The sequence below is a fragment of the Asparagus officinalis genome, chromosome 1 (assembly GCF_001876935.1).
Source record: "Asparagus officinalis chromosome 1, Aspof.V1, whole genome shotgun sequence".
NCBI lineage: Eukaryota > Viridiplantae > Streptophyta > Magnoliopsida > Asparagales > Asparagaceae > Asparagus > Asparagus officinalis.
This window is the reverse complement of record NC_033794.1, coordinates 13,384,249-13,405,451: the sequence shown is the minus strand read 5'-3', so window position 1 is coordinate 13,405,451 and position 21,203 is coordinate 13,384,249. Positions and strand designations below refer to the sequence as shown.

Here is a 21,203-nt window from a genome sequence, read left to right as displayed (position 1 = left end):
TACAGTGTATTATACATAAAAGAAGAATGTATACTAAAATATATTTTAATATATCTGTATGTAACTATACTATGATACATTTTATAAACTATACTATAACTTTGAATGATACATTTGTTATAACCCAAAGCATGTTATTATGGACGTGGATTAGCATGCAAAACCCACTACAAGCTTGAATGTTTGCACAGCTTTAATGTCTAATAATACATACTAAATGCAATAGGAGTTACATTTTGTTATTAGTCTTTATGTATCATTTAGTTATTTTGGAATGATATCCAAGAGTCGCTTTTTTATTAGTAATGAATTCTGATAGTCTTCATTTGTAGCTATAAATACTCTAAGCATATGATGAAGAAAAGTAGATAGTATACAATCTTTAGAGAAAATTGTTATTTCACTTGCTTCTAATATTTTTTCCTTTCAGGAACTACAAATGATGAGTAATTTCGATATAGTACATGTCAGATTTATATAATTCTACCTTCTCCTGATCCATCATGATAAATATTAGTCGACTTTATTTTGTCGCTTGATTTAATCTCATGTGATTTTTGGGTACTTTGGGGAAATTTTTAGGATCTGTAAGTGAGGAAAGATTACACGGTTTTATGTGTGTTGTATCTGAATAATTTCATCTTTTTTTACTTCATAACGTAAGTTAAATTACATGCTCATTCTTGAAAAAAATTTTATAGTCTAAACCAGAGATGAATAATTTGAGAAGTGAGGCTATTTGAAGATTAAAACTAAGGTTTTGAGAAGTTCCCATACTTAACCCCTTAAACTTCCGATTAATTATTTATCAAAAAAATTCCAACTAATGAATCTTATAATTGACCTTCTCTCAAAAAATTTACGATTAGGTTTTTCAACTCTCATTGGCTCCAAATTAATGAATAATTTAATTGGTAAGTTGGTGTATAAAGTAAAAAAATGTAGGACAATGCCTATCTATTTTAGTTTTAACCTCTGATTTCTTTAAAAAACTTATGAGATTGCAGGTCATGGCATTGATCGGAGCTTTGCATGCAGGATCTGTTAGACCCTAAAGCCACTAGAAAAGAACCCTAGAGAGAAGGGGGGGGGGGGAGGCTTTGCATGCAGGATCTGTTAGACCCTAAAGCCACTAGAAAAGAACCCTAGAGAGAAGGGGGGGGGGTGAGTAAGGTTTACACTAATCTAATCCAATTTAATGCCAATTAAAACTTATTAACAAATATCTTTGCAAGATAGATATACAATATGTTATGAGAAAGAAAGAGAAATATAAATAAATAGCAATATCCTAGCTATGAGATATATAGTGAAATATATGTAAGGATATATAAACTAACACAATGGTAAAATAAATAATAAACTAACAAGAGTGATAATGCACAAAAGATAAACTCAAACACAAGCAAATGATCATTGAGTTCGGACCTTCCGTCCTATATCTCTGCTCCCCACTCCCGGAGAGAAATCCACTATCATAATCGAGTTTTCAACGCTCACTCGAAAATATTTACACCTCACAATCGGTTTTCTACGCTCACCGACAAACATTTACAACTCACACTTGTAACTACACAAATACCACCTCAAGTGTTGGCCTCTCACGTATCTCCCTCAAGTGCTCGGAATTACTACATCTTACTAGGTTTTATTACCGACACCATTTCTCTTAGGACTGACCACGTCTCTCACATCTACACTCCTCTTGGTGTACGTGTGCAATACAATGTAACCTCACAAATGAAAGCTCAACAACAAATAATTTGTTCTCTAAACAAGATGAGAACTCAATTAAGCCCACATTTAAAGTCACAATCCTACAACCCCAAATTATACTATGTATGCAAATACAATAAGCTCAATAGGTTGTGCGTGAACAATGAGTATAATAAAAAACAAATCTAAACTCCATTGAATTCTAGCTTATGGAAATTAAGTTCAAACATATAAACTGTTAGAATTGAGTTTAAGAAAAACTTCTCTATAGAACAAGAGTAGAAGAGATGAAGTTGAAGCCCAAACAAGGAATGTATAATCTCTTCTTGCTCTTATGAAACTTTCTTCACAAACCGAAACTTGAAACAAAAATTTAAAACCCTTAAACAAACTTGTAAAAACTTTTTAAAACTTTTTTTAGTTGGTTTTAGGCCCGAGGTATGAGGGGTATTTATAGACACCCCAAAACACAAGAAAATAAAGCAAAAAGATCAAAAAAATTAAAACAGGACAAAGCTAGAAAAACTAGTCGTTAGAGGCTGTCAGTAGATTGATATTTTTCATCAGTCGACTGATAAGCTCACCGTTAGAGTCAGCAAACATCTCATCAGTCGACTGATGAACTTGTTAGTCGACCGATGACCTCGTCAGCCGACTGATCAGTCGACTGAACAAGAGACACAAACTTTTGATGATTTCAGGCGTTTTCATCAGTCGACTGAAGACTTTCATCAGTCGACTGATAACATAATATCAGCCTGTAATGAATAGTAAATCTGATCTTTAAACCTCTTTTAAAAATAGTAAATAAATTCTATAAAATATAAAACTTTAGAAAATGATTGTAAACATGATAATAAACATGTTACAAAAAGTAATTTTGGAATTGCGCATCCTAAATGAGAAATCTCTTCATTTTGCAAAAAGGTTCAAAATATGAAAACTAAACAAGACATGTTTTTGACAAAATATTTTAAACAAACTTTTAAAACTTTGTAAAGTAATTTTATAGACTTGATAAAAGATATAAACTATAGTTGTTAAGTCTATAAACCAAAAACTCATTATTATGCAAAAATTCAAATAACAGATATGATTTCATTAAATTTAAACTTGTTAAAGATAAAATCATATACATGCATATACAAACATGAAACAAAAAAGTATTTTCTAATTTTATTCAATTGTTGCATATTTAAACTTAAAAACTATAAAACCAAAACATACATACATACATATATATATATATATATTTAATTACATTGCTTTATACCGATATTTCGCCAACCTCCATTTGATATGATCGTTATGGCACAATCCATCCAACCTTCAACTCATTGTTTGCTTAGAATAAATATAAAAATACAAATACTAGACAAATAATATTAGTTGAAAATTATTTATTAAAACATCATCAAAATAAAAAGGTCAACAGGATCGATGATGGTGTTCAGGCACCCATCAATGCAAGGGTGAAGAAGTTGCTTACTGGAATCTTTCATCAGATATAGAAAAACAACAAAGAAAAACAACAAAGAAATGTATTGTAGATAAAATATAATTTTAATTGAGTCTCTTCATCATTCATTTGTTCATGGAAATAGTTGTAAACATAATCAAGTTTGTACACAGAAATCAGAAACTCAAAAGTCTCAAATTTCCATTCTTCTCCCACTTCTTCGGTTACTATTCAGATCCTTCAACGTATCCCTACTCTCTCTACCTTCATCAATGGGCAATCAATTTATAATGATAGTTATTATTATCCTTATCATCTTAGATGCAACCCCAAATCAAGTTTTCAGAAAAAAATATTACACCTTCTCTACCATCATTTTTCAAATCTCAAATTTTAGTGCATCAGGAAGGAAACGAATTCAGGAAGGTGATTATCAATAAAAAATTTCAGGTATGATTTTTGCAAATTTTTAACTTTGATTTTAATTTTAAAATTTCTTTTTCTATACCCCTCTTTCTTGATTCTTACCTTTCGTTGATGTTATGCCCTATTATCATACATTTTTTCTTATTAGAAATAGTTGAACCCATGCATACAAGTTGTTTGTTGATATGCTCACGTATATTAGTAATATTTCATTTGTATCCTTAGTTATAACTTCAAACGCTAGAGTTTTAATGAAATGTTAAAGGTATTTTAGTAAATAATATCTATTTGAGAAGAAAGAGAAGAGCAAGTTGTTTTCACAGAAGGAGAAGAGGAAGAGGGATCTTGGGCAAGCGAGCAAGGGAAAGAACTATGTGGAGGAGGAGAAGAGGCTTTTGAGGGATAGTGGGGTGTATTCTGATTTTGATATGTAATTTATATTAATAATGTTAGGATGTAAGTAGAAAATAGTAAAGTTTGCGAGCAATGTTACAGTGGTCTAATATTGTTTTAGTAAAATTTAATCAGGTTGGTAGACTGATGTATTTGAGAAAGTAGTATAGAAGGGACTTTCCTGAAAGATATAAGTCACGTAGAAATTAAAATGTTTCTTCTAAAAGCCTTATTTGATCCGTAAATTAGATGAAGACTTGCTGGAGTAACACAAGCCTATCATATATGATGAAGTTGTACTCACGTTGTGTGGAAATGGAAAAAGGGTATTTATTTTATTTGGTACCCTAAAGTTTACCTCTTTTATCAATTTGGTATACTCAATGTACTTTTAACACTTTAATACCTTAAATTTTCTTACCTATTTCACTTTGATACCATTTGTTGGAATATGTTTGTTTTGTTGAGTGTATCATGTAAAACTCCTCATAATACTTTAATTCACACATGACTCAGAACAAAAAGAATCAACACAATGTAATAAAAATTACACAATTTAAAAAAAAAAATTAAAAATCTAAAAACCAACATCTAACTTAGCATTTGTAACTTTGGCTTAGCCCTCTAAATTGAGGAGGATAGTTGATAATATTTAGTTATTTTGCAATTTGTTTCAGAATTGACTTACCTTTCTTTGCTTTTAGTGATTCTAACTTTGGCCTAGTGCTCTCAATTGAGGAAGATAGTTGATATTATTATTGTTGCTGGTCTGCTGAGGATTGTTATACTTTCAAGTTAAGATAGTTGTTAATACACATTCATTATTTGTCTCATCCAAATATCTGAATATCATCATCCTATATCATTGCATGATTTTAATCTGGTTGTAGTCTGAATAATACTTGTTTTCCATATTTATTTAGTAGAGTAATGTATATCATTAATGAATAAATGATGTGCTATTCTGGCTTGTATACCATAGTTTGTTTTCTATTGTTGAGGATGCACACACTGTACTATCGACCAATTGATCCCTAAGGTATCGTTTGACAAAGGGTTAAGTGAGGGGTTAAGTAGACTTAACCCCTTCTTAACTCGCTAAACACAAAAAATCTATACAAGGGTTAAAATAAGTTAACCCTTCATAATTTGTCAAACATAAAAAATATAGAAGGGTTAAGCTAACCCCTCTAGATGGATTAAAATGAGTTAACCCCTCAAAATGAGGGGTTTATTAATACTCCTATTTAGAAGGATTAAGAGTTAACCCTTCTAATTATAAAGAAAATAATCAAAATTATTGTTATTCCCAAATACTAAAACTAATCACAATGGCTAAAATAAAACTTATTTAACGGGTTAATAATTTAGTCCTTTAGATTATTGAATGAGCTAAGTACATTAATCCTTCTCTTTAACCATTCTTCCTTAATCCTTTGCCAAACGGGGCCTAAATGTAATTTCATTGTTCAAACATTGTGAATTTTTAGCTTCCGTCAATATATTTGCTCCATCGTTTATATTCAACAAATTTCTACAACAACATTCTCTAAATAAAATTATCAATTTAAAATAAATCTAAAAATTCTACCACGTGCATTGCTCGTGCAATCCTCCCAGATTGTGTGCTATGGTCTACATGAGTGTTATGACTTTATTTACTGCTTTGACCACTTCTAATAATCCCTAATGGATTCTATTCATTGGACTTTAGAATATACGATTTGGTTATTTTGCCTTTGTAATATTACCTGCTTATATGCAAACTACCTCTCACACACCACCATCAATCTAACTTTTTTGACGAGAATATTTGGCATTTATTGAGCCATACTTTCAGGTGGTTGTTCAAGGTACTGAATTTATTTTATAACTAAAGCTTAACCTTAAGGACTTGGGTAGTCAATGAAACCAAGGTACATAGTCTGATCAAATAAGCAGTTAAAGCTTTAAAGGGTTTATGTCTCTTTATTAGTGAAATGTTTTGTCTTAATAGCCCTTTTCTAAAGTTCTTTGAATCCTATTCAGATCTGCTAAAACATCATAAACCTCAAGCGTGCAAAAAAAAAGGTATGATAAAATATAACTATTACCTAATGAAAGTAGTGGGAAGACTAAATTCCCAACGCACCACATTACACCACTGGTTAAGCTTCAAAATTGGAAGCAGAGAATATAAGAACAATTCGAAAGACTAATGTTATTAACCAGTACAACGTATATCTGAGATAATCATCTCTAAACTATCGCTAATTTATTGTTCATGTATGAGCCTACAATGCCAGTAAGCATGAAGGAGCCATGAAAAGTGATGAATTTGGAAAAGTAATTTGATACGTTGATTCCTTTAAAAAAGGTTCTGAATTTCACTCTAGGCTCTGTTGAAATGCACCATGGACTGTTAATCGCTTGAAAGCCTTCAAATTCTTGAGAACTTATTAGGTATTTATTCACAAATTTACAACTTTAAGGTTGTTCATGGAAAAAAATTTTCTCAATGGAATTATTTTGACATGCTAAAATTTTCCATCAATATCTTAAAATTTATTTAACTTTGGTGTTACTATTAGATCTCTTTTGGAATCTTTTTGCTGATATTTTACATAAAAAAGGGTACTGAATTGTGACGCCCCTGGGTTCACTCAAGGCTGCAGTCCAAGGTGAAACCAAGAATGTCAAACCTGCTATGCACCACACCGTGCAACAATAAGTTTCACCATCACAATTAACATCTATCTAGTAGAATCAATAACAGGTGTAGGTACAAAAGCAAGTAAAAGATAATACACGAATGGCTGATGAAATGATAGTGATCAAGTAAATATCTCATCATCCAACAAATGAAAATACATAGTCAATGTCTGAATAAATAAACTGGAGTGGTCAACAAGTCTCAAATCCAAATATCTGACAAGAAGGAAATAAGGCATACAGCCTTTACAACTTCTAAAACAATACTCTCAAATGTCTAACAAAATCTATAGTGGAGCTCCAACATAAACATAACAGACAGCTAAACACTAAAGTGTGTCGCCATCAACCTGCGACTCTCCGGGCTCCTGGCTCGTGACCTGAAAGGGGGAGGGACAACGAGCGTCAAAGCGCTAGCGAGCAACATCACAACCAACCCCAAGGGGGAGGGCTTGTTGTATAAGAAAAATACAGTTATCACAAAACATATACATATATATAAGCAATTATCCTAAAAATAAACAATGTGCTTTAGTACTTAGGAAGTTTCAACACGGGCATAGGTACGTCGAGCGAAATAATCCAAACAAGGAAACCCTCATGTATATACCTTATATCCCAAATTGAAAATCCCTAAGTACCAAACCCGGAGTCTAATACGTGAACAGAAACAAATAAAAGAGAAGACAACCCATCTCAGAACATAAATAGAGTATCATGTAGTGTCCCACGTCATACACCAAATCTAAACTCGCACGCATCCCGATGTACATGTCTAAACTTATGTCAAAAGTCAACCCACATGTACAGATAAATCATTAACATTATAAGCTAGGGTCAGGTTATCGAGGCGACCCCGAAAGACAACTCAAACAGATCAAGAATCTGTAAAACAACTCATCAGTCGACTGATGTGTCGACTGATGACGTCAGTCGACTCATATGTCGACTGATGAAGCTCAGGCAGTATAGCCTCAGCTCACCAGTCGACTGACCAGTCGACCGAGAAGCTGAGAAAACACAACCAGCTCGTCAGTCGACTGATCAGTCGACTGATGACTGGAAATTTTTGCCCGTCGGTCGACTGATCAGTCGACCGATGGCCTGCAGAAACTCTGCTCAGGTTGTTATTCAACTCAAAATTTATCTAAACACATCCCCATCAATTCCAAGCATGAACCATACGTATTTTAACATGTATGGACTAACTGAAACATAACTTTCATGTACAAATACATAAATAAAACTCTAAACATATGTATTTATGTATTTAAAAACATTTTTTCAAAACAAAACCCATGTTAAATCTCTTATAAAACGTTTCAGATCTGGAATTTAAATTTACCAAACATTAGTAGGTCATTTATCAAACTGAAAATGCACATCTTCATGTTATATGCAATAAAAATCCAATCTTTGTACACAAAATACGTTTTAGGCCAAAGAGATCTCAATAAAACCATTTGAAAACGTTTAAAAAAAATGGGACAAGGTTGGGCGAGATGTTACTCGCCTCTGAGGTGATGAAGAGCTCCTGGATCTGAGGGGGAGTGATTCCTTTCGCTGCAAACTGAAAATCCCGACGAAAATCCTCCAATTTCGCCCCAAAATCACCAAGAACTACCCTAGGGTTTGAGAGAGGGGAGAGGGGGCTAGGGTTTCTCTGATCTGAGGATGAGTGGGGATGTTTTCGGGTGAAGAAGGATATATACAAACAGCTAAACCCGACCCAAACCCGAACCAAAACAAAACAGACCCGAAACCTGTACAAACTGAAAATCAGCGTATCGGTCGACTGATGTGTCGACCGACACTGTCAGTCGACTGATGTGTCGACTGAACTGGGAAATTCCAGTTTTTGTGCATGATTTGTTAATTGCAAAATTCAACGCACAAAGCTCTACACCCATACTCTCATATTATCTCAAATAACTTGTTATCATGTACATCAAAGACCTCAAGCTATTTATCATACAAGGATTATTTATTTACTAATGATTCACATATATTCATGTAAAAATTACGGGGTTCTACATGAATCCTTATTGAAAGAGAAGCTTGTACACACATGTTCATATAAATAAAATGTGATATTTTTTAAGAAGCACATTCTCTCAATTAATTTGTTTATTTTCTTAAACAAATGAATTTAATAATGTAAAAAGGTTTTATGATGTAGTTAAATAGTTAGATTGACTAACAGTTTGGTTCAGAAAATTCTTCCAATTTCTCCCTTTTGGCATCATTTATTTGCAGTTTATATTTTTTTGCAAATGTTCCTTTTATGTTGGAGATACATACTCTTATAATGCTTGTGTAGAAGGGGAAAGGGAGATTGAAGTCGTCAGATAAACTGTAGAAGGGGAAAGGGAGATCGAAGTCGTCAGATAAACTTCAGCATTTTTACTATAGTGATTACGTTCTTATTAACTTATCTTTCTCTTTACTCTACAATATGACATTTGGCTGACAAATTTTATTGTCATTTTTAGTGCATGGTCTTGACACTAAAAGAAGACTGTGCATCTTTGGCTTTTGCCGGTCCATTGAAATGCTAAGTGATGTTGTTGAAGATACTGTACTAGAACATGGAGGAGAGAGAACTTGAGAAGCACATTATAATGCAGAGTTGTGTTTAAAACTAGTATTTTTGTTCTTTCTTTTAGTCATATTGTATAAAATTATGCAGAGCATGCGTGCGTCAATTCATTTCTTGTCATTATAAAGAGGAATAAAACTATCGATTGTAAAATTATATTTTTATTTATATTTTCATTGAAAAGGTTTGGAACCAAGTTAAAGGATCTTTCTACATACTAACATTAATAATTTGATACATCATTTACGAGAAAATATTCATTTAGAAATAAGTGTAATAAACTGTTTTGATTTATATTCTTCTGTACATTGAAAAATAAAAATCTGAAAATTCTTGAATGCAAATTAATGAATCAATCTTACATGTTAAAATATAACTAAGTCTTAGTATACAATTATCCTTTTAATAGTGATATAAGATTTGCAAAAAAGCGGTGCTCCTTTTGGGTCCTCACTAGGCTATCATATGTTTGTTTAAACATGTATATAAACTCCAAATTAGCTTAAAAGGACTTAATGAATAAATTAGAGTGAAATGCTAAACTAAATTATCAATTTTAGCTAAATCTGAAAATTTATACCACGTGCAATTCACCTAGTATTAGAAAATGAGGAGTTAAGCTAGATGTGTGGAGGGGTGGGACAAAGTAAGTTCTGTATAGTTTAGTTAATTATATTATTTCGAGTACAACCTCCGTAAGGTTGAGATGGCCGAGTTGGTCTAAGGCGCCAGATTAAGGTTCTGGTCCGAAAGGGCGTGGGTTCAAATCCCACTCTCAACATGAACTCTTTTTGCTGATATTTTTTTTCGTACGAAGTATTCTTACTCACTGCCATTTTGGAGCTTGTTTTACATTTTTCCTTATGGAAAAACACCTACATTTGCTGTATTGGCCCCTATTTCACCTGATTTTACGTGAAATTTATAAAAAGTCTCTCTACAAGCTACCTTCATAAAAATGGCTACAATTTTTATATGGGTTCAAATCCCACTCTCAACATGAACTCTTTTTGCTGATATTTTTTCGTACGAAGTATTCTTACTCATTGCCATTTTGGAGCTTGTTTTACATTTTTCCTTTTGGAAAAACACCTACATTTGCTGTATTGGCCCCTATTTCACCTGATTTTACGTGAAATTTATAAAAAAAAAAGTTTCTCTATCAAGCTACCTTCATAAAAATGGCTACAATTTTTATATTTTTACACACCATAGAAACCAACTAAAATGTCCGCCCAATCCAATCACATAAATCGAATAATTTGTTTATTATGCACAGCTGGAGATTCAAAAAAAATAGGGAGGAAAATCAGAGATTGGATATGTATATGGAAATATTCTATCTGCAATCATAGACTTTTCTCAGTTTAATCAAGAAATATATTGCAATTTCCTTTTGCTGGAAGAACATCAAACTATCAAATACAATTAATTCCCAAAAAAAAAAAACACTTGAATAATAATATGCAGGAGATCTATGTAAATCACTCCAAGATGGGAGGCTTGAGCTTAGCTTCTTGTATTGACCATTGGTTTCCAGAAATAAGTGGTAATAGACTCACTTGTTATCTTCAGCAATGCAGAGAAGAAGTCTCAAAAATCTGACCTGACACTAGATTTTTATTTAAATTTGCGTTTAAGCCCAAAAAAGGAAGGGGAAAAAAGAAAACACTGCCTTTGTGCATAGTAACAAATGAGCAGGGCTGATTGGTGAAGCCTTTTTTCCCCACTCTTTTTAAGATAGAATTTTTAAAGTATTCTCCCAGAAATTGGGTCCCCAACCCAATTCAGGAAAATTTTCGGACTTTTTATTATTTGGTTGCCAGTCTATTACACTACGTTAGCGTTTGTGTTGCTATTTGTTTGGCAGTAAATTAGTTGAGGTCATACACATAGGTTTTGTATTTGTCTTCTTTATTCTAAACCATCTGGTTTTGCTATCATTTCTGGGAGTTCTGCAGTATAATATGACATCTTAGAACCATGCCATATTCGAGTATTGATGCAATTTTCCCCATACGATTCCCTGACAAGATATTGCAACTGGCCTCTAGGGATAATTCACAACAATTAAAGTGAATCCACTAGTTCTGTCTTTGTAGTGACCTCTATGTGAACCATTAAAGACATTAAAAAGGAAAAAAAATATGATATCTCAAATGAAATGGTTTGCCAGTTACATACGTAATTCTCAGAATGAAAGATGTCTTACTTTACCCTCAGGACATGGCCAATTTTAAGTGAGGAAAACATTTACTTCAGTCTTTTGACCTCCTTACATAACTCAGCCTTTTGGTTCTTGGTTCGCCACAAGCCTTGCACCTGTTTTCAGGAAAATTTTGGTACATGAGACAGAGGGTGAGGTTAGAACAGAAAATCACAAGGTTCGAAAAGGTAAACTAATCGTGAGGGTGCAAGTTATTTCTAATTACAGGTGTAATTTCTATACATATATGACATATTTGATAAACTGAATATGCAATGGAATTCTACAGACGGATCTACAGATGGCAGTACTTTTGCTGCTTTGAGATTTTACAAGCTTAAACAGGGGAAGCCAGGACTAGTTAAGCCGCCAGGTACCAACAAAGAAAAGCAGCAGAAAAAAAGAGGAAAAGAAAATACAAAGTAATTTCTGGAGTCTGACAGCTTACTCTCAACCAAGTGAACACAATAACTATCAAAAGTATCATATGAGACGATTATGGTTGGGAATTTTGAAGTTACACATAATTGTGCACCACCTGATAGCGTAAAGTATGGAAATACAGAAACACTGAGTATAACATGCTAGAGAAACTAGTATCCTGTGACAAATATAGAGAAAGGCCATAAACCTGCATGCAGACAAGATTTGAGTCACCTTGCACTTGAATTTCCTTAAAACCTTTCTTAAGGGCGTGCTTCATTCCTAAAATCAAGCCCCGATATTCGGCAGCATTATTGGCCGTGACACCTAATCCTTCAAGGAGACGAGCAACCTGTGTTCAGCCAGAAAAATGTACTATTACGGCGATAAGAATTTACCCAATGTGAAAGGGAGATGAAGGAAATGAGAGGAAATAGGTAGGCAGATCCTACCACGCTGCCATCAGCAGTCCGGAGTATGGCTCCTGCACCAGGCTTTGCCAGGATTTCCTTTTGAAGCACCATCAAATTCAAGAATACAAGTCATCTGCAATTAGTCATAAAAACTTCGCTAACTACATGAAACAAAAGAGTACAGAAAAAATCAAGTACAAGAGAATTTCCTGAAGAATATGTTTCTTTACTAAGATAACTAAGAGTGAATTACCGTTCATCCATCAATTCGTTCCTTGTAACAAACCATAAGATCTGTAATGGACAACTGATGCTAAAGAATCAATAAAAGGGAGTGATGGATGCTATAAATATTATTAGAAAGATTACTGAGGACTATCTATTCTTATGCATTATGCTAAGACCACATAAATATAGTTTATATGCATCTAAGACAAAAAAGCAAAGTTGAGAATCTCAATATTCATTTTGAAGCTATTACAGGCTGGTTTATGAATGCTCTGTTATCCAAGCACCTGTTGCTTTTAGTGCATAAACAGTTTAATGTGCTTCATCAGCAAAGCGTCAAAAGAAGGCATTAAATACTATCTATCTTGCCATCTCTCAAAACGTACAAATTCTTGGCGCTTCTCCAATCTGGTTTTAAATACCTAGGAATTTAGATTAAACATACCTACTCTTCTTTTTCTTTCATTTGAAGCAACATTTCCCAAATTTTTGCTTACCTAAAATTTACATGAATCCAATAAGTATTCTGAATGTAGAAGCTCACATATATGTTTGTATATGTAGATCTTGTTCCATCCACCTTAATTCAAAAAAATTGCCTCAAAAGACATTTTTCTAACTAGAAAAAAAGTAATTCATCATACTGCATGATAGAGCATCGTTCATATTCACTTTAGTCCATTACATACTTGCATCAGAACTCAGAAACATATATGTTGGCCCTTTATAATAAAACATATATCTGACCATCAGCAATGTGATTCCATTTGAACCTATGATTCATTTGTACCTAGGAGGAGGATATGATTTTGATAACAACGTTATATAAAAAATTGGTTCTACATAACTTGCTTATTGAGACCCTCAATAGAAATTCGAAACAATATTAACTCACAACGATGAAGGCAAAAAATTAAAAAGAGAGTAAAAAGAAAACACATCTGATAATTAACTTGTCAAGGAGGGATAAAGACAGATGAGCAATATGTGTATTTTCATCTATAAATAGTTATACAAGGATAACAAGATCTTAGATAAGTATAAACAAGTAAAAGTTACCCAAACTAAAATGCTCTAAAGCAAAGCAATAGCAAAGTACCAAGCTATTCACCATTTCATTAGACCTCTTCTTGGAAGCAGTCTTTTGGCTTGATTTATCAACCACAAAGGCAAGTCCATCTGGTTGCTGGAAAATACAACAAATGGGTAATTTTGTCCACTATAAATAGTGTATAAAAATAAACATCAGTTACAAAGGCCAAAAATATGATAGACTGCCTTAAAGAGTATTTTATATTTAAAAGTAGGCAACATTGAGGTAATGTTCATGTTGTCTTCAGTCATGCAATCCAAGTTAGCATAATATCCACACCAAATGATAAAAAAAAACACTATAAGAGCAACAAGCAAGAATTTCTTCCTAGGGACAAAATGACTATAGAAGAAGACATAAGGACTAAAAATCATCAGGCAAAATTAGCATCTGATGGGCAGCAGATAACCTAAGTGCTATCTATCTTAAGGTCATTACTCAGAGGTGACAAGAATGAGTTATTACTTTTAACTATATGAAAATGAATCTATATGCAAGCAGGTACTAATCACTACTGTGTACTGGCAATTAAACTTATAGTTCTGTAGGGACAACTAGGCTGTTATTGACACCATAATAGCAATACAGAGAGGTGAATGGTTATTGTCAACTAACAACATTTCAAGCAACAGTTTCCTATAACTAAATCATAAATCTCCCAGTTTCAGTCGTGCAGAACACTCTCCTATGTCGTTATTACAATGAATTCAAGAAGCTTTAACTAATCTTGATAAGCAGTGTAACATAAAATCGGGCAGCCATATGCATGTACCTACTTCGCAAAAAATCACAAAATAGAATGATAAGTGCACTAGACCTGCTAAAGAATATCAAACTTTTCAAGATGGGTCATACTCTCAGTCAGAACTAGGAACTCACATTGGAAAATGTGAACACATTTTCTAGCATTAGACAATGAAAATTAGTATTTCTTAGTTTATTAAACTACTGTTTTGGGTTTGAGAACTTACGACTGAGTAAAAATAGTGGCCCATATTTTGTTTTCTACCTGTATCTATTTTGCTTCTGACCAAAGTAATTAAAATGCAACTGATGGGAAGTTTAACTTAATAATTTTACCACTTTATGCATATCAGTCATGCGACATGAGAAAATATAATAAGATTCACAGACACCATATTATCGAGGTGGCCACGCGTAGATGTTAAAGAGGCAATGGGAAATTGGTTGGTGTTATGTTACATGTATATGGGAAAACTGGAAATCTATCATCAAACAAACTCATGGCTCATAAAAACATAATAATATAATTTCATGTAAACAAGATTTCCTAATACTAAAGCAAATGTATAAAGAAACCAGCTTCCGAGCTGAAAGAGACATGGCACAAGGGTTCCAAGTAAATCCTCTTTTAGATCTGCTGCATGCATAGAGTAAAGAGCATCTTTCAGCCCCACGAGAAGCAATATAATCTTCTGTTTCTTTATGCATAGAATTGCCTTTGTACACACTCAGAGAAGGATCACAGATCTATTAGGAAGGAAAATGATCTAATTATATCATAGAAAGACATTGAACCGTGTTTAAAAGTTTTTCAAAGCTGAAACCAAAGGACCTTATCTGAACAGATAAAAATGTAGTTGTTGATGATGCTGCAGTTATTCAGATATCAAATAAATATTTTCAGTCCCTAAGAAGTTTAGTCATGTAGTCATGTTTTCTTGTTTGCTGCAAGTTGTTACTGGAAAAAGCACTTGACCAATGGAAACCCAACATAATAAAGTGTTCAGTTCTTTTCCTTTCTTATTGTTTATCAGTTCCTACTCTGCTATATCAATATTTATTCCACCGATTCTCTACAACGTTATCCCCCTTTAACTACAGAAGGACCAATGACAGACACTGTCGAACTTATATTTCATTCACGGCATACGAAAAAGAAACATAAAAGTAAAAAACCAAAGTAACAAGACGTGGGACAAGCAATCTCTTGGATGGGCATGAATCATAATTTCATTTTAGAGCATTTTCTATGAAAGCACAACAATCTTGTTCTTTCTAGAATGATGGCTGGCAGCACCTCAAATCTCATTCTTTCTAGAATTCTGCCAGCTAGGCACCAATTCAGAGGTAGCAAGTCTGATTATGCATCGAGAAAATGGAGGAAAATCTCTAGATTCTAGATAAGCTCAACAACAGGAAATTGTAATTCATGCCAAAGGAAATCTAAAAATCGAAGCCATATAATAATTACTGCATAGTTAATGCTTATAGAGATTACCGAAGAGCTAACTTGAGCTTGACACTCCCTCGAACTCTTGGAGATACCAGCAATATCCCCTTTTGGAACAACATAGAATGCATTCTTATCTTCCTCCACTGATGGCTGAGGCTTTGCTTTCGGCAACCGAGGAGGGCGTGCTCTTTTAGTAGAGAAGCACTGAACGCGAAAATTGGCTGAGCTGGAATCTAATCTGATTTTCACAAAATTTCCCAATTCCCCTTCTCCATGCTGTAGTAGAAAACCCATAAAAATAACTCCTCATAGTGACATGATTTCTCCTTGAAATTATAGCAGCAGAAGATTTGTACCAAAGGCAATTCATTCACTTGCTACAAATTGAGACGCCCAAGTTTTGGCATTAGCATCAAAATACGTTTTTTCCATCCAAAATACTACAAATAATGTAGATTTATTCATAAAAATTTTACTTTAAAGCATAAAAACTAACATTGATCAGATTGTGCATGTTATTTAACAGAATTTCTTCTAAATATACCAATTTGTTCACGCAATTAAAAGAAGAGATCATAATCTATATTGGCCAAACAAAACCCTAAACCTCAGTTTTGGCATTGTAAAAGTAATCGAAAAGACTCTTCCTTTTGAAGGCGAAAACCTAGGAAAAGAAAAAAAATTGGGTGGGGGGGGGGTACATACTTTGAATCACCGGCGTTGTATTGATTAATGCTCTTCTGTAGCTCTGAGAGATTGAACTTTGGCAGAGGATCACTGCAATAGGTTTATTTGGTATTGCCCCAGTTCTCCTTTACCCACTTCCTTTCGTTTCCGTTTTCCCCTTTTTTTCTTTTTTATTAAATGGGTTATTCTGTTGTTAGTTCCTCAAATCTTAAATAATCCATATGAGTCCCTCAAATCTCAAATAGTTGCTCATTAGTGCCTCTAATCATAAAGGTACCGTTTGGCAAAGGGTTAAATGAGGGGTTAAGGAGACTTAACCCCTTCTTAACCTGCCAAACACAACAAATCTATATAAGGGTTAAAGTGAGTTACCCATCCATAATTTGCCAAACATAAAAAATATAGAAGGGTTAAGTTAACCCCTCTAGAGGGGTTAAAATGAGTTAACCCCTCAAAATGAGGGGTTTACTAATACTCCTATTTAGATGGAATAAGAGTTAACCCTTCTAATTATAAAGAAAATAGTCAAAATCATTGTTATTCCCAAACACTAAAATTGATCATAAGGGCTAAAATAAAACTTATTTAACGGGTTAATAATTTAGTCCTTCGGATTATCAAATGGGCTAAGTACATTAATCCTTCTTTTTAACCCATCTTCATTAACCCTTTGCCAAACGGGCCCAAAGGGATCTTGCAATTTGGTCTGTCAATAACTATAATACCCCTTATTTATGTGTTCTCTATTAAAATATATCTTTAAAAAAAGGATTATTTGCATTTTAGAACTCTAAAATTTATACTTTTTACATTTAATATCCTAAAGTTTATTGATACTTTAATAAATAATAACACTAAAGTTTACAAGCTTTTTAGCTTTGATATCTTAAAGTTTCTGGTTGATGCTTCTCTTATGATAAAGTTTATATCTTTTTTATTTTGATACCCAAAAGCTTTGTTTTTTGATAATCTGAAACCACAAACCGTAGATATCAAAGTTAAAAAATGTGTAAACTTTGTGCTGCTAAAGTTCAAAAATGTGAAATCTTTGGATTATTAAAGTTAAAAAATATGTAAACTTTGTGCTGCCAAAGTTCAAAAATGTGAATACTTTGGATTATTAAAGTTAAAAGATGTGTAAACTTTGAGGTATCAAAGTGCAAAAAAAAAGTTTAGGGTATCAAAATCAAAAAATGTATAAATTTTTGTAGCATCAAATTGCAAATAACCCATATAATTTATAGCGCCAAATGCAAATAACCAGTATAAGAAGTAGGGTTTTTATATGAAAATCAACTTTAACTTTTTTTATGCAAATTGCAAGTTACTTCTTTTAATAGAAATGACCAACATTTGTTAATGTTCTCAAGGTCACACTTTTTGATATTTTTTGTTAAAAAAATTCTAAAGTTCCTATTATATCCCCCATCCACTCTAAGAGGGAGAAGGAGAGGCAAATGAGGAGGAAGGAGGGTGTTGACGCTGATGGAGTTGGTGACGAGATAGGAGGAGGTCAAGAGGTCAATTAGTAGTGAAAGTGAAGAGAAAGGATAACGGGAATGAGTAGGAGGAGAAGGAGGTGAGTGAGGTGAGAATGGATGAGGACGGGGATGGAGGGGGAAGAGAGGACGGAATGGTTTAAGGTTAGAGAACTCTAGATGTGGAGTGGCCATTAGTGGACGAAGAGGAGAGGAAGTAAGTGGATAGGGTTTAAACCCAAGACGTGGAGGAGATGGTGGAGGCAAATGGGGAGAGGAGAGGGGGAGGGGAGACAAGTGAGGAGGTGGGAGAACAATAAGTGGGAGAGGGAGAGAAAGGGAGGGGATGAAGGGAGGAGAGGGTTAAATGGGGCATTTTTTGGATTTTTGAAGTTGAATAGTGGAAAAGTGTAACATTGAGAGCATATTAGTAAAGGTAGGATATGATCTATACACACTAAAAACACTAGAGGGGGTGAATAGTATTTTTTTTTTAAATTATGCAAAGTATATTATAAATTACAAGAAAGATAGCAACAATCGCATAAAATCACAATCACAAACACGAGCTTTTATACTGGTTCCACCTCCTCGGTGTACATCCAGTCCACAAGCAAATCCCGCTTGAGAATCCCACTATGATTTTAAAAAACTATTACAAAATCAAAAAGCAAACCTGACCAATTTGCAAGGCCATGCAAATTGTACATAATCTCTTCACCAAGAGATCACGCCTCTCACATCTGAGAGAACACTTCCTTGAAGGAAGAACACAATTCCTATAAGCATTGAATGTGTAGTAATGTGTAGCAATGGCTTTAGGAACTTTTTAATCTCTGAAAAATACCTTAATACTTTGTATATGGGATGAAGATCAAAGACTATTTCAGAATTCAATTTTCTCAAGACTTAGGCAAAAATCTGAATTTTAGAACTCTTGAGACTGCACAAATGTTAAAGCTTATGGATAGGAATAATGGTTGGCAATTTCTAAACATAGAACCTATTTATAGCCCTTGAAAAGACAAGTTGTTAACCGAATTAAACGGATAAAAATGGTTATAAGCAATCACAATTTCAAACTTAAAATGTCAGAAAAACTGTCTCTGTAGTTGACTATAACACTTGTAGTCAACTACTCCAAGTTCAAACAGACTCTGTGAAGTCAGGATATTTCTTAGTAGTCGACTACTATAGTCATTAGTCGACTACACTGTAAAAACAAAAGTTCTGGAATTTGGAATTGACTCTTAGTAGTCGACTATAACACCTAGTAGTCGACTACACTGATTTTACAGAAAGCTGGAAATCTGTCTAAGTCTTTAGTAGTCGACTACTATCGCTATTAGTTGACTACACTGTAAAATGACAAAAACTTATATTCTTGACTAAGGCTTCAGTAGTCGACTACTAGTCTTATTAGTCGACTACTAAGGGGTGAAAATAATATGAATGAAATATTTTGAGACTCATTAATTAAATATAAATTCTAATGGTTAATATTGGGGATTTCTATTGTTAACCACATACTAAGTACGTGTTAGTGTGTTCTAATCACTATGTATGTGCATGTGTTGTGAGTGATCAATGATTGTACAATAATTCTAAGAAAAGAAAATGTAAAATTTACATTGTATATATTTAAGCACTTCTTATTTACTTCTTGTTGCCTTGAGCTCATCTTGCACTTTTGTTCATATATCTTGAGCTTATTTGATGTTGATATTTGCATTGATATATTAGCACAATAATACACATAGTGAATAAATTATTATCATCAAAACTATATCTTGGGGATATGATATCCAACATCTATAATTTAAAAAACTAATATAATAAGTTGCAACTTGGATAAAATTAAAATGATTTTCATATAAAAACCCAAAAGAAATATTAGCTAAAGATATTTTGGTCACTAAGGAACCAAATTACAATAACATTAGGATTTGAGGGGCTGCTGAGGAATTTCAAAGATATGAGGGATTAATATGGAATTTGTTGAAGATTTGAGGGATTAATATCTTAGACCATCTCCAACCACCCTATCTCCAAAATCTCCAAATTTGGAGAGTGAAACCTCTCCAACCACTCTCAAAATTTGGAGATCTCCAAATTTGACCCTCCAAATTTGGAGGGTGAGGAGAAAAAATGGAGGGTCTCTCCATAACACTATTCATAATTTATTAATTATAATTTTACCATTTTTAACTATTTGATTTCTTAAAAATTACCACTTTGCCATCCTTCTTAGTAATTTAAATAACTATTTGATTTCTTAAAAATTACCACTTTGCCATCCTTCTTAGTAATTTAAATTAGATGTTTAATTTTAAATAAATATAGTTAAAAAATTATTAAGATGTTTAATTTTAAATAAATATAGTTAAAAAATTATTAATCTAATATTTGAAATCATTATATATTTGGTATGCTATGAATACAAGTGATCACAGAGTCCATATTTGGTATGCTATCTAATATTTAAAAAATTATTAATCTAACATTTTTTTAGCGGTATTCGGTATGCTATGAATACAAGTGATCCCAGAGTCCATACTTTCATGAGTAACTTTGAAATAATTGATTATAGCTATATGAGTAAAGTATGATGACGGGTTGCACAAATTTTCTTCTCTTATGTGATGTTGATTAAATTTATGGTTTAAGATATATAATTAGGGTCATAATAAACCTTACTGACTGTAAACTGATTTCATCAATTGTCATGTTTTTTTGCAAGAGCAATGACATCAATAGCTAAAGTAATAAAAATTGACATGTAAAATATGTTGGTTTTATTTCTTAAAAATATAGTAGACATGAATGATCTCCTATAAGAAAGTAAAAAAAAAAGATAATTTAATTGAATTAACATAATTAAACCCTATCCTATTTGAAGGATGATCTTGCACGTCAATAGCGAAAAGCTTGGGGCTATATTCTAATTTGATTATTATTATTTATTTTATAATTAAACTGCTCTAAATTGGGATCTGAGCCTTGTTTTGAAAATGAATAAAATTTTGTTTTAAACCTAATCCAATTTTTTTTTAAAAAAAACCGACCGACTCCCCTTTTATTTTCAGAGATAGACTCACTTTTCGGCCACGTCAGCAACGTGCCCGTGAAGCAGGTCGATTTTTTTTAATCTCGTCGCTAAATAGTCGGGGTTGCCAACCCCAACTAATTTTGCT

General features: G+C 33.1%; 1 non-coding gene and 1 pseudogene across 1 annotated transcript; one reads left to right on the top strand and one right to left on the bottom strand.

Moving 5' to 3' along the window:
- On the top strand, positions 9,985–10,065 carry TRNAL-AAG. Its single transcript has one exon. It is a non-coding gene; the product is annotated as a tRNA-Leu (tRNA).
- Positions 11,410–16,697, bottom strand: LOC109850788 (annotated as a pseudogene).